Consider the following 14407-nt stretch of genomic DNA (forward strand, 5'->3'; position numbering starts at 1 on the left):
CTATTGTAATGATAAAAATTGCGGTATTTATTAAGTGATTACTATGTGCCAGGCACTGTGCTAAGTGCTGGGGAGGGTGCAAGCAAATTGGTACGGACAGTCCCTGTCTCACACAGTCTTCATCCCCATTTTGCAGATGAGGGAACTGAAGGTAAGTGACTTGCCCAAGGTCACCCAGCAGACAAGTGGTGGAGATGGAATTAGAAATCGGGTCCTCTGACCCCCAGGCCCAGGCTCTATCCAGTAGGCCAAGCTGCTTCTCTCTACAGGTGGGAATTAGACAGAGTTCTCATCCCTCAGGTTCCTGAGCTGTTGTCTCTCTGTTAGTTTTGATGCTTATCTTCTTGCAGGGACGCTGGTTCCCGCCGCCCCTGAGGTCCCAATTACCACAAGAAGAGCTGGCTGCCGTTTCCCAAGAAGGGTTCCATGTCAGAGAACACCCAGATATTCAGTGGGGGCAGCAGAGGGGGAGGCAAAAGCCCCTTGGGACCCAGAATGGAATTTTCCACCAACTCCATCCTGTTCATACCTTAAGGTCTTTGGCTGATTTTGCTTACTATAAGGACTCTTCCCACCTGACATTGTTTACGAAAGGTCCAGCTTTCTGATCAGGTAGCGTCTTTAGTGGCCTGTTTACCTGGGCCCCTGAGACCTGACTTGGCTTACATAGGATTGTCATGAGCCTGTTTACCTAGGGTTCTCTCAGAGCTGGCTGGTCCCCCCTGCCACCGCCATCATTTTTCAGAAACCTTTCAGATGCCGCTATAAAGGCCCTAAAGAAATGGATTGGTTGGAACCTGGGCCGCTCAAGCCTGGTTTATGAAGGGCTTTTACAAAAAAAGGGTTGGCTAAAGCTGGATCTTCTCAGACTTCAGAGGTGTTCCCTTGCTTAGGAAGGGGCTTCTAATACTTACCTTGGCTTGGGTGCTTTGCCATGGCCTGGGGTGGGAAGTGAATTTTTTGGCATCTTTCCAGCCCCTCGGTCTTCCCCTAGCACCGTCTCCAACCATGACATCACAGGGCACCTCATCAATCCCCTGGAAGAACCCTCCACCCCAATGGGAATGGGTGTGGCCAGCTACCAGGAGGTAGGTCTACACTGTCTTCCCAGGATGGGTTTCTAGGGCCCGTTCAGCTCTGCCTAAGTAAGGTCTTCTGCTCGGCACTCAGTGCTTATTTTACAAATCCTACAATTTATTACTATTAACCTCTGACCGTACTGCATCCCTATGTCGCCACTGCCCACTGTTGCCCTCTGAAGCAGCCTTCTCATTTCATTCCCACCACCTCTCCTGACTTCTTCCCTCCCAAACAGATGAGGCAGAGAACAAGATTGGAGCCCAGGGGTGGTTTTATTACTGACTCGTTGGGTCCTCCCTCTGCTAAGGCAAAGCGACGACTAGGGCCCTCTCCCCTTCACCTTCCCCTGGCCGGAGACCTCTTCCAGCCTGAAAGGGACTGTGGGAGGGGGGAAAAAGAGATATGGCAGAACTACAGGGCAAAGCATGCTGGAAAGGGGAACCCAGAGTCCCCCACTCCTCAGCCCATTCCCACCTGGCACCAATGGGAAAGCCAGACCCCTGGGTACCTGGGGGTAGGGAGCATCCCGGCAGTGAGGGCCAAGGGAGTCAGGGGCCAGGGAAGGAAGGAAGGGATTGGGGAGGGGGTCTCCCGACGACCCTCATCCTCCCAAGAGGACCCGTGCTTCACACAAAGTTATTGGGGAGGGCGGCGGCCGAGAGAGGCTCCAGGTGGATCGTCGACTTCCCGTTTTGGGGGGGACCCGGGGCTGGGGGAGGTAACTTTGGGGGCACCGGAGAGGGCAGCGGAGGCGTCTGTTGGGGAGGCTGCTTGGTAGCGATGTGGGAGGGGATCCAGGCGTCCGGGGCGTAGAAGTAAAGGTCGTACGGGTCCTTGGGGTTGTCCAGGTGGAGAACTGCAGGGATGAAGGGGAGGTGGAGGAGGGTCGGGGGGTGGGGAAAGGAGTGGGGGAGAGGGGAGGGGAGGGAAGGGTGCGGGGCCTCACCTGGCTCGTCGTAACCGTCCTCGTGCAGCCGGTGGTGGGCGAAGGATTGGTGGTGGGTGGCTCGACGGTAGAGGCAGTAGAGGAGGAGGAAGACCCCGAGGAGGAGGCCGGCCCCGCACAGGAACAGGATCAGGGCGCCGCCCCCCGGGCTCCGGGCCCGGCCCACCAAAGTCACACCTGTCGGGCAGCGAGACCGAGGTCCGAGCGGTACCCAAGCTTCCCGGCCGTCTCCCCGCGCTCGGGCCCCGAAACAGCCCGGGCTTGGGAGTCAGAGGCCCTGGGTTCTAATCCCACCTCTGCCACTTAGCGGCTGTGAGACTTGCCCAAAGTCACTGAACTTCAAATCCCGGCTGTGCCAATTGTCAGCTGTGGGACTTTGGGCAAGTCACTTAACTTCTCTGTGCTTCAGTTACCTCATCTGGAAAATGGGGATGAAGACTGTGAGCCCCCCCGAGGGACAACCTGATCACCTTGTATCCTCCCCAGCGCTTAGAACAGTGCTTTGCACACAGTAAGCGCCTAACAAATGCCATCATTATTATTATTATTAACTTCTCTGGGCCTCGGTTACCTCATCTGGAAAATGGGAATGAAGACTGTGAGCCCCACGTGGGACAACCTGATGACCTTGGATCTACCCCAGCGCTTAGATCAGCGCTTGGCACATCGTAAGGGCTTACCACGTACCATCATTGCTATTTATTGTTACCTGTCTCCTCCACGCGCTCCACCACGATGATGGTGTTGAGTCGGTCGCTCCCGCCGCGCTGCGGCTGCGGGGGCGGGAAAGGAGGAGGGGTCGGGGGTCGGGGGCGGTCAAGGGCGAGGGATGCAGGGGAGAAGGGCCTGGACTCATTGGCGAGGGAAGGGGAGGGGGTCTCGAAGGAAGGCTTTCCAGGGAGAGGGCCTGGGGGGGAGGAGTTTCCAGGGAAAGGGGTCTTCGGGGAGGAGTCCGCGGGGGTAGGGGTTGGGGGGCCGGGGTTTCCAGGGATAGCAGTTTGGGGGGCCGGAGTGTTCGAGGCAGGGGTTACACTGGCAGGAGTTTGAGGGGCGGGGGTCCCAGCTGTTGGGGTTTGGGGGGTGGGGTTTCCAGATGTAGGGGTTTGGGGGCTGGGGGCTGGGGGCCCAGAGTTTCCAGGAGTAGAGGTCTTGGAGGCGGGACTGCTGGATTCAGGGCTGTCGGGGGAGGGAGGACCTGTTGCTGGAGAAGTTGTAGAGGAGATTGAGGCCGAGGGAGGATCTGGGGAGAGGGGGTCTCGGCCCGGGGTTTGGGGTGAGGAACTGGGTGAGGCGGGAGTTGGGGAGGTCGGGGTCTCGGGCTCAAGGGTGGGACTTTCGGAATCGGTGGAAGGATTTTCTGAGCTGGAGGACTCCGACGCAGGGGTTTCAGACGAAGCGGAAATAATTGGGGCTGGGGTCCCGGGCCTGGGGGTCTCCGATCCAGGGGTCTGCTTGGGGTTATAGGTCACGGCATTCGTCCCCTCGCCCCCAGCCTCTGTGCCGGCCAGGGAGTCGGAGCCCAGGGAAGCCTGGGTCCCTGGACGGGGCTCAGCCGAGAAGAGGGGGGTGTCGGTTCGGAAAGGGGTGGGCGGGAAGGTCCCCGGGGGGACGGGGCTCGGCTCGGCTACCGAGCTCAGGGGGTGGAGGAGGAAGAGGAGGGAGAAGAGAAGGGGCCAGTGTGATCTCATAGCGCACGGAATCCGCTGCACCTGAGGGACAAGGTGGGGGAAAGGTTCATCAGGGCGTGGCTCGGCCTGGGCCGGGCCTCCCCCCTTCACCCCGGCAAGACGGGCGCGACAACGGCCTAGTCCCAGAAAAACTACAACTCCCAGGAGCACCCGCGGCAGCGGCCAGGTCCCCTGGCTGGAGCGGAGGCTGCCGGGCATCATGGGGATTGTAGTCCGTCCGATGACCCGCGGCACAGACGGTCCCTGAGAGGTGGGAGGACGAGGACCTTCCCACGCCTTCACCGTAGAGCCGGGATCGGGGCTGGAGCTGGGAGAGGAAGGTGGGGGGGGGGGTGGAAGGGAAGGGAAAAGGAAGGGAAAGGGGGGCCTCATCCCCCAGTCACCCCGAGTTTCCACTCGTTGAAGTTAAATGCTCCCCGGAGAGTGTTGGGAAGCAGCAGGATGCTGGGGATGAAGGGGGTCCAGGAACTCTGGGGGCAGGACGCCTGGGTGTCCCTGGAGGGTGCGGGTCTTGGTGGGGAAAGTGGGGACCAAAATATTTGGGTGTCTGTGGGGACGGAGGGTGGGGCCCGGAGTACAAGAAGGGAGCCCGGAGAGCTGGACACCGGGGGCAGAGTTTTGTTGTCTAGACTGTGAGCCCGTTATTGGGTAGGGACCGTCTCTATATGTTGCCAACTTGTACTTCCCAAGCGCTTAGTACAGTACTCTGCACACAGTAAGCGCTCAATAAATACGATTGAATGAATGAATGAATGAATGAATGAATGAATGAATGAATGGGAATTGCAGTAGACCGAGCTGGGGCCCGGATGGGATCCAGGATGCCCAAGTCCCTCAGGGGAGGGCGGGCTGAGGAGGGGAGGCTAAAGGATGGAGATCAGGGCGCTTGGATCAGAGAAGCAGCGTGACTCAGTGGAAAGATCACGGGCTTTGGAGTCAGAGGTCATGGGTCCAAACCCCGGCTCCGCCAATTGTCGGCTGTGTGACTTTGGGCAAGTCATTTCACTCCTCTGTGCCTCAGTGACCTCATCTGTCAAATGGGGATGAAGACTGGGAGCCCTCCCCAACCCCTGTGGGACAACCTGATGTGGGACAACCTGATCATCTTGTAAACTCCCCAGCGCTTAGAACAGTGCTTTGCACATAGTAAGCGCTTAATAAATGCCATTATTATTATTATTATTATCACCTTGTAACCTCCCCAGCGCTTAGAGCAGTGCTTTGCACATAGTAAGCGCTTAATAAATGCCATTATTATTATTATTATCACCTTGTAACCTCCCCAGCGCTTAGAGCAGTGCTTTGCACATAGTAAGCGCTTAATAGATGCCATCATTATTATTATTCCTGACCCAAGGGGGAAGTGGCTCAAGAGACGGGGGAGAATGGAGGGGTCCCTTACCTGCGGGGCGGGGGTCGGGGACGGGAGGCAACAACAGGTGAACAAAGCGAAGAGCAGCGCCAGGTGAACGGCGACAAGGAGACAACAGGGGGTGGGGCGGGGCAGGGGGAGATCCCCGGGGGCTCCGTGACGCAGCCGACACCGCTTCGGGCCCGAGGCACCTGTTGCCAAGGTGCCATCTCTTAAAGGGGCAGCATTGGGGCCTGACACCCGAGGGGATGGAGAGGGAATGATAATAATCATAATGACGGCATTTGTTAAACGCTTCCTAGGTGCCAAGCACTGTTCTCAACGCTGGGGTAGATGCAAGGTAATCGGGTGGCCCCACGTGGGGCTCGCAGTCTTTCTAGCTCTCTTCCTCCCTTCAAGGCCCTTCTGAGAGCTCACCTCTTCAATCAATCAATCAATCAATCATATTTATTGAGCGCTTACTATGTGCAGAGCACTGTACTAAGCGCTTGGGAAGTAAAAATTGGCAACATTTCCACACTGAGCCCCCTCCTTCCTCTCCCCCTCCTCCCCCTCTCCACCCCCCCGGCCTTACCTCCTTCCCTTCCCCACAGCACCTGCATATATGTATATATGTTTGTACGTATTTATTACTCTATTTATTTTACTTGTACATATTGTATTTATTTTGTTAATATGTTTTGTTTTGTTCTCTGTCTCCCCCTGCTAGACTGTGAGCCCACTGTTGGGTAGGGACCGTCTCTATATGTTGCCAACTTGTACTTCCCAAGTGTTTAGTACAGTGCTCTGCCCACAGTAAGCGCTCAATAAATACGATTGATTGGTTGATTAATCCCCATTTTGCAGACTTCTCTGAGGCACAGAGAAGTCAAGTGTCTTTCCCAAAGTCGTCCAGCAGACAAGTGGCGGGGCCGGACGGAGGTCACAGGGAGGGAACACTCCTAGATCCCTGTAGGGAGCAGGGATTTAGTAGAGAGAGGTGGAGGCCGGGGAGTAGGAACCCTGAGGAGCCCAGCACTTGGGATGGGAAGAACCGCATCTCGCCCCCTGCTTCTCCTAAGGATCTTATTCATTCATTCGTATTTATTGAGCGCCTACTGTATGCAGAGCACTGTACTAAGCGCTTGGGATGTACAAGTCGGCAACATATAGAGACGGTCCCTACCCAACAGTGGGCTCACAGTCTAGAAGGGGGAGACAGAGAACAAAACAAAACATATTAACAAAATGAAATAAATAGAATAAATATGCACAAATAAAATAAATAGATAAATAAATAGAGTAATAAATCTTATCTGTAAAATGGGTATGAAATCCTACTCCCTACTCACTACACCGTGAGCTCCAGATGGGACAGGGACTGTGTCCAACCCTGTGAAGAGAGCATGGGGATGGGAGTCAGTAGATCATGGGTTCTAATCCCCACTCTGCCACTTGTCTGCTGTGTGTCCTTGGGCAAGTCGGCATGGCTCAGTGGAAAGAGCCCGGGCTTTGGAGTCAGAGGTCATGGGTTCAAATCCCGGCTCCGCCACATGTCTGCTGTGTGACCTTGGGCAAACCACTTCACTTCTCTGAGCCTCAGTTCCCTCATCTGTAAAATGGGGATTAAGACCGTGAGCCCCACGTGGGACAACCTGATGACCTTGTATCCCCCCCAGCGCTTAGAACAGTGCTTTGCACACAGTAAGCGCTTAACAAATGCCAACATCATTATTATTATTATTATTAAGTCACTTCACTTCTCTGTGTCTCAGTTACCTCTTCTGTACAATGAGGATTAAGACTGTGAGCCCCGTGCGGGACAGGGACTGTGTCCAACCCGATTTGCTTGTTAATCACCCCAGCGCTTAGAACAGTGCCTGGCACTGGGTAAACGCTTCGCAAATACCATAATTATTATTATTATTATCTTGTTTGTATCTCAGCGCTTAGAACAGTGCTTGACACCTAGCAAACGCTTAACAACAATAACAACAACCGTTATGATTATCATCATCATTATTTCGAGTGTCCTGCCCCCCCAGAAAAGAGAATCGTCGGGGAGTGAAAGTGAGCCCTGTCTCTTTAAGGATCAGTCTCTCCTAAATCCCACTCCCGCCCCTCGGAGAGCTGGGGAGCCTGGCCACACCCTCCCCCACACCAGACCACCGAGCAATTTCCTCCCCCTCTCCTTGGGGAACGGACTAAACGCAACGGAACTCTCTAGTAAAAGGGCCTCACCAAGGATCTGTTTATGCATTGAATTGTATTTATCGAGAGCTTACTGTGTGCAGAGTACTGTACTGAGCCCTTGGGAAAGCACAATTTAACCACAAACAGACACATTCTCGGCCCCAACCGAGTTTACATCGCTGGCGGGGCCGGGGGAGGCAGGTAGGGGGGAATTTCCCACTTGCTGGGCCAGGCTGGGTGGAGGCAAGCAAATGGTGTTGGCGAAGAGTCCCCCCGTTAGTGAAGCAAGGGGAAGGCACCTGTTCTTTCAATCGTATTTATTGAGCGCTTACTGTGTGCAGAGCACTGGACTAAGCGCTTGGGAAGTCCAAGTTGGCAACATCTAGAGACGGTCCCTACCCAACAGTGGGCTCACAGTCTAGAAGGGGGAGACCCAAAGAAGGGGAAGCCCTGAGTCTGGTCCCATAGAGGGTTCAGTTCTTCAGTTCAGTTCTTCACTCGTAACCCTGGAGGGTGGGTGACAATAATAATAACGATGATAATAATGATTAAGTGCTGACTGTGTGTCATGTACTGTACTAGGTTCAGGGGTAGATTCAAGTTAATCAGCTTGCACACAGTCCCTGCCCGACATAGGGCTCGCAGTCTAATAGAGAGAACAGGTGAGGAATAGTGGAGGGAAGTGGGTGCGAGAACCTAGATTTACTGGGGCCTCCAACTCCTTAAAAAATTGTGGTACTTGATAAGTACATACTATGTGCCTAATACTGTTCTAAATGCTGGATTAGCATTTGGAAAGCCCGCAACCTTGGTGTCATCCTCGACTCCGCTTTCTCATTCACCCCTCACATCCAAGCCGTCACCAAAACCTGCCGTTCTCAGCTCCGCAACGTTGCCAAGATCCGCCCTTTCCTCTTCATCCATATCGCTACCCTGCTCGTTCAAGCTCTCATTCTATCCCGTCTGGACTACTGCATCAGCCTTCTCTCTGATCTCCCATCCTCGTGTCTCTCCCCACTTCAATCCATACTTCATGCTGCTGCCCGGATTGTCTTTGTCCAGAAACGCTCTGGGCACGTTACTCCCCTCCTCAAAAATCTCCAGTGGCTACCAATCTGCGCATCAGGCAGAAACTCCTCACCCTAGGCTTCAAGGTTGTCCATCCCCTTGCCCCCTCCTACCTCACCTCCCGTCTCTCCTTCTCCAGCCCACCCCGCACCCTCCGCTCCTCTGCCGCTAATCTCCTCCCCGTACCTCGTTCTCGCCTGTCCCACCATCGGCCCCCGGCCCACGTCCTCCCCCGGGCCTGGAATGCCCTCCCTCTGCCCATCCGCCAAGCTAGCTCTCTTCCTCCCTTCAAGGCCCTACTGAGAGCTCACCTCCTCCAGGAGGCCTTCCCACACTGAGCCCCTTCCTTCCTCTCCCCCTCGCGCCCCTCTCCATCCCCCCACCTTACCTCCTTCCCCTCCCCACCGCACCTGTATATATGTATATATGTTTGCACATATTTATTACTCTAGTTTACTTGTACATATTTATTCTATTTATTTTATTTTGTTAATATGTTTTGTTTTGTTCTCTGTCTCCCCCTTCTAGACTGTGAGCCCACTGTTGGGTAGGGACTGTCTCTATATGTTGCCAACTTGAACTTCCCAAGCGCTTGGTACAGTGCTCTGCACACAGTAAGTGCTCAATAAATACGATTAAACGAGTGAGTGAATGAAAGTGACTTGCCTAAGGCCACACAGCAGACAAGTGGCGGACCTTCTGAGTCCCAGGCCCCTGCTCTATCCACTATGCCATGCTGCTTCTCCGCAATACCACAAATACCACAGATATTATTATTGTTATCGTAAGGGGCAGGGGACGCGTCTGCTGCTTCTGTTGCATTGTAATTCAATCAATCAATCAATCGTATTTATTGAGCACTTACTGTGTGCAGAGCACTGTACTAAGCGCTTGGGAAGTACAAGTTGGCAACATATAGAGACGGTCCCTATCCAACAGTGGGCCCACAGTCTGGAAGGGGGAGACAGACAACAAAACAAAACATATTAACAAAATAAAATAAATATGTACAAGTAAAATAAATAAATAGAGTAATAAATATAATGTTGGTATTTGTTAAGCGCTTACTATGTGCCAAGCACTAGAAGTAGTTCTGCAAAACTGATATGACAGGGATTCTGTCTGTTCTGCTTTTATTCTATCTATCGCAGCACTTATCACCGTGCTTGGAATATTGTAAAGTGCTTAAAATATTAGTATTACCAATTGCTAAGCGCTTAGTACAGTGCTCTGCACACAGTAAGCGCTCAATAAATCAATCAATCGTGTTTATTGAGCGCTTACTGTGTGCAGAGCACTGTACCGAGCGCTTGGGAAGTCCAAGTTGGCAGCATATAGAGACGGTCCCTACCCAACAACGGGCTCACAGTTTTGAAGGGGGAGACAGACAGTACTCTCCCAAGCGCTCAGTAGTAGGCGCTCAATAAATAGCACTGATCGAGCGATGAATTCGTAGGCAGCAAGCCACCCATCCCCCAGGCGTGTGAGGACACACGCTAGTCCCCGGCCCCTCCCGCGGGTCGCCCCACCTGTCCTGTCCCCACTGGGGTCCGGTGCGTCCCCCGGCCCGCCCGGGTCTCTCCTTTGGCCAATCAGAAGAGCGTCCGCCCGCATCCTCCCACCCCCTGCTTCCCGTCAGCCAATCAGAACGCGATCCGCTCCCGCAGCCGCCGTCCCCGCTCCCCGGCTCCCACCGCCCCCAGCTCCCGCTCCACTCCGGGGGCCTCCGTCTAATAATAATAATAACGATGGCATTTATTAGGCGCTTACTATGTGCAGAGCACTGTTCTAAGCGCTGGGGAGGTTACAAGGTGATCAGGTTGTCCCACGGGGGGCTCACAGTCTTCATCCCCATTGGACAGATGAGGTAACCGAGGCACAGACAATAATAATAATAATAATTTTGGTATTTGTTCAGCTCTTACTATGTGCAGAGCACTGTTCTAAGCGCTGGGGAGATTACAAGGTGATCAGGTTGTCCCACGGGGGGCTCACAGTCTTCATCCCCATTGGACAGATGAGGTAACCGAGGCACAGACAATAATAATAATAATAATAATAATAATAATAATAATTTTGGTATTTGTTAAGCGCTCACTATGTACAAAGCACTGTTCTAAGCGCTGGAGAGGCTACAAGGTGATCAGGTTGTCCCATGTGGGGCTCACAGTCTTAATCCCCATTGGACAGATGAGGTAACCGAGGCACAGAGAATAATAATAATAATGTTGGTATTCGTTCAGCGCTTACTATGTGCAAAGCACTGTTCCAAGCGCTGGGGAGGGTACAAGGTGATCAGGTTGTCCCATGTGGGGCTCACAATCTTAATCCCCATTTTGCAGATGAGGCAACGGAGGCACAGAGAAGTGAAGTGACTTGCCCAAAGTCACACAGCTAACAATTGGCGGAGCTGGGGTTTGAACCCGTGACCTCTGACTCCAAAACCCGGGCTCTTTCCACCGAGCCACGCTGCTTCTCTAACTGCCTGGGTCTGTGCTGGTGGAAGAGGGGAGGAGAGGGAAGGAAAGGAAAGGAAAGCCTGTTCCCAGGCTCGGTCTCCTGGGTCCTGAGCAGCCAGCTGGGTCTTTAGAGCGGGGAGGGAAGCAGAGATGAGGGTGGCAGGGAGGAGGGGAGGGAGGTCGAGGGGCAGAGACAGTAGCACAAGAGACACACAAAGCGAGAGAGAGAAAGTGGAATCGAGGGAGCCTAGGAACTGAGGCCTTTTTTCCCCTCCCCTCCCCTCCCCTCCCCGCCATCCCGCACCGCACCTAGTGACGACACGTCCAGCAAGGTCTCCGGGAGAGTAGGGGCTTTATTGAGGCGGGGGGCGGGCTGGGGGAGGAGGAGGCGGCCGTCCGGGGGGCCCCTGAGGGTCTCCCGTCGCCCGCTCCCCGTCCTCAGGCCTCGTTGACGAGCAGCATCTTCTGCATGTAGGAGTTGAGCCACTTTTTCCTCTCCATGGCGGTCAGCAGCTTGGCCCGCTCTCGGAACACTGTGTCGTCGGCCACCACGAGGCTCCGCTTGGCCCCGGGGCCCCAGTCCCCCCCGGGCGGGCCCGGCCGCTCTGGGCCCGGTTCGGCCGTCAGCCGCAGGGTCCAGTCCCGCAGGGTCAGCGACGGGGCCGGGGCCCAGGCCGGGGCCAACAAGGGGGGCGGCCGCCACGGCCTGGGGGCGGCGGAGGGGACAGGCCTCAGCCGGGTCCCTCCTCCTTCCCTGACCCCATCCCTAGATTCTCCCCCGACGGCCCGGGCCTGAGGTCATGTCTTCCCCACCCCTGCCTCCGGGTCCTCTGCTTCCTCCCTCTCTCCCCTCCCCTCCTCGGGCTCCCCCCAGTTCCACCCCCTTTCAGGACTCCCACCCCGTCCACGTCCATCCCCTCCCCTCCCTGCTCCTCTTCCCACCCCTCTTCCTCACTCTGTCCGTCCCTGTCTGTGCCTCAGTTTCTCACTCTGGGCCTTCCGGTCACCCACCTGCCATCCCCCCCGGAGGGAAGAGGGGCCCCGACCCCCGGCCTGGACCCCACCAGAAGCGCCAGCAGCGCCAGTAGCAGCCGTCTTGGCTCCCGTCTCTGCGTCGCCTCCATCACCTGCGTGGGGCGAGGCAGAGACAGAGTCGGTTGGGGGGGGGGCTCAGCCTTCCCGAACCCCCCAACCCCCTACCCCCCCTCCTTCAGCCACCTACCCAGCTTCTCCCCATCCCCGTTCCCCAACTGTGGGTTCTGGTTATATAGCCCCGGCCCCTCCGGCCTCCCCCCACCTCGGGTTCTGGCTGGCTGACGCAGGGACCAAGGGGCTGGGGGTCGCGGGGTCAGAGGGACGCCCCCCCTGGGAGCCTCATTAAAAGCCGGAGATGGGATAACGAGGAGCCGGGGGTGGAACCCGGAGAGTGGATGGTAATTGGGGCCGGAGAAACAGAGACATGGGGGGGAGAGAGAGAGGAGGGAAGAGGAGACGAGAGAAAAAGAGAGGAAGGATAGACTCTCTCCGAAGGCCCTGCTTCTCCCCATCTTTGCTCCTGTTTCTTCCCAGAGGGAAAGAGAGAGAGAGAATAGACTGTCTCTCCGAAGCCCCTACTTCTCCCTATTACCTGTTCCTTCCCAGAGAGAAAGAGAAAATAGAGTCTGTCTTCGAAGCCTCTCCAAATCTTTGCTCTTTGCTCCTGTTCCTTCCCAGAAGGAAAGAGAGAGAAAGAGAGAGAGAATAGACTCTCTCTCCAAAGCCCCTGCTTCTCCCCATTACGCTCCTGTTCCTTCCCAGAGAGAAAGAGAAAATAGATTCTGTCTTCGAAGCCTCTCCAAATCTTTGCTCTTTGCTCCTGTTCCTTCCCAGAGGGAAAGAGAGAGAAAGAGAGAGAATAGACTCTCTCTCCGAAGCCCCTGCTTCTCCCCATTACGCTCCTGTTCCTTCCCAGAGAGAAAGAGAAAATAGATTCTGTCTTCGAAGCCTCTCCAAATCTTTGCTCTTTGCTCCTGTTCCTTCCCAGAGGGAGAGAGAGAGAAGAGACTATTCCTCCGAAGCTCCTGCTTCTCCCCATCTCCATTCCTGTTCCTTCCCTCCCTGTCCCCCTCGCACTCCCAGATTTCACACTGCCTTTCCATCCCTGTCTTCCCCCCCGGGGGCCGGTGAGGCGGTTTTGGGGGGGTCGGGAGGCAGTTGGGCGAACAGAGCCACGACCACGGCCACGGACTGACGGGAAGTGGGGTTTGGCTCCGACTAAATGACTGCAGGCCGCTCCTCAACCACCGCGGGGCTGGCTCAGAGCTCCCAGGACGAAGGAGCGAGAAACCTGCTCCAAAATTTCTAGAAAGCAGAAAGCGCTTCACGGGTCTTTCGGATATATTCCTCAGCCTCAGCCGGGGCCGCTTGAGGACAATTAAGAGGCAGAACCCCTCCCTCCAAGCCCCACTTTCCCTCCCTTCATCTAATAATTATGCTATCTGTTTAGCGCTTAACTGTGTGCCAGGCACTGTACTAAGCGCTGGGGTGGGTGCCAGCAGATTGGATTGGATACAGTCCCTGTCCCACGTGGGGCTCACAGTCTCAATCTCCATTTTACACATGAAGGAACTGAGGCCCAGAGAAGTGAAGTGATTTGCCCGAGGTCACAGGGCAGACGAGTGGCGGAGTCAGGATTAGAACCCATAACCTCCTGACTCCTATCTCTATCCACTGTGTCATGCTGCTTTCACCTCTACATCCCTCGTCTCCGTCCCCTCGTCTCTCCCTTCTCCCCAGTCTCTACCTCACCTCGTCTCTATCCCCTCTGGGCTTTTCCTCCCCCAGTCTCCACCTTCTCCTGTCTCTACCTCCTCTCGTCTCTACCTCCCCCCTGTCTACTGCCTCCCTCTCGACCTCCTCTTTCAGGTCTGTGTTTCCCCACCTCAAGCTCTGCCGCCCCTGACCCTGCTCCTCATTCTCTGCTCTCTCCCGCTCACTCTCCTCATCTCTTCGCCTCTCTCTGCCTCCCTGAATGAGCAGGTCTCTTTCCTCTCAGAGTTTCTGTTTCAAAATTCAGTCGGTGTTGGGTTGTGGGGGTGGGGAGCCGGAGGCCTGGCTGGCTAACTATAGGTTCCTGGCCTCTGTCCAATCTTATAATAATAATAATAATAATAAAAGTATTATTATTATTCTAATAATAATAATTAGTATTATAGTGTTTGTTAAGCACTTACTATGTGTTGAGGACTGTTCCAAGCGCTGGGGGAGAAATAAGCTAATCAGGGTGGACACAATCCTTGTCCCACATGGGGTTCACAGCATCAATCCCCATTTTACAGATGAAATAACTGAAGCACAGAGAAGTTAAGTGGCTGGCCCGAGGTCGTACAGCCAATAAGTGGCAAAGGTGGAATTAGAACCCAGCTCCTTCTGACTCCCACTAGGCCACATCGCTTCTCCCTCCATTTGGCGGTGGTCTGTCAAGGGGTCTACTTCTAGACTGTAAGCTTGTTGTGGGCAGGGACTGTGTCTGTTATATCATACTCTCCCAAGCGCTTAGTACAGTACTCTGCACGGAGTAAGCTCTCAATAAATATGACTGACTGACTGATCTGGGGAGGATGGGGGTCCTCCCCGGGTCCTG

The sequence above is a fragment of the Tachyglossus aculeatus genome, chromosome 10 (genome assembly GCF_015852505.1).
Source record: "Tachyglossus aculeatus isolate mTacAcu1 chromosome 10, mTacAcu1.pri, whole genome shotgun sequence".
NCBI lineage: Eukaryota > Metazoa > Chordata > Mammalia > Monotremata > Tachyglossidae > Tachyglossus > Tachyglossus aculeatus.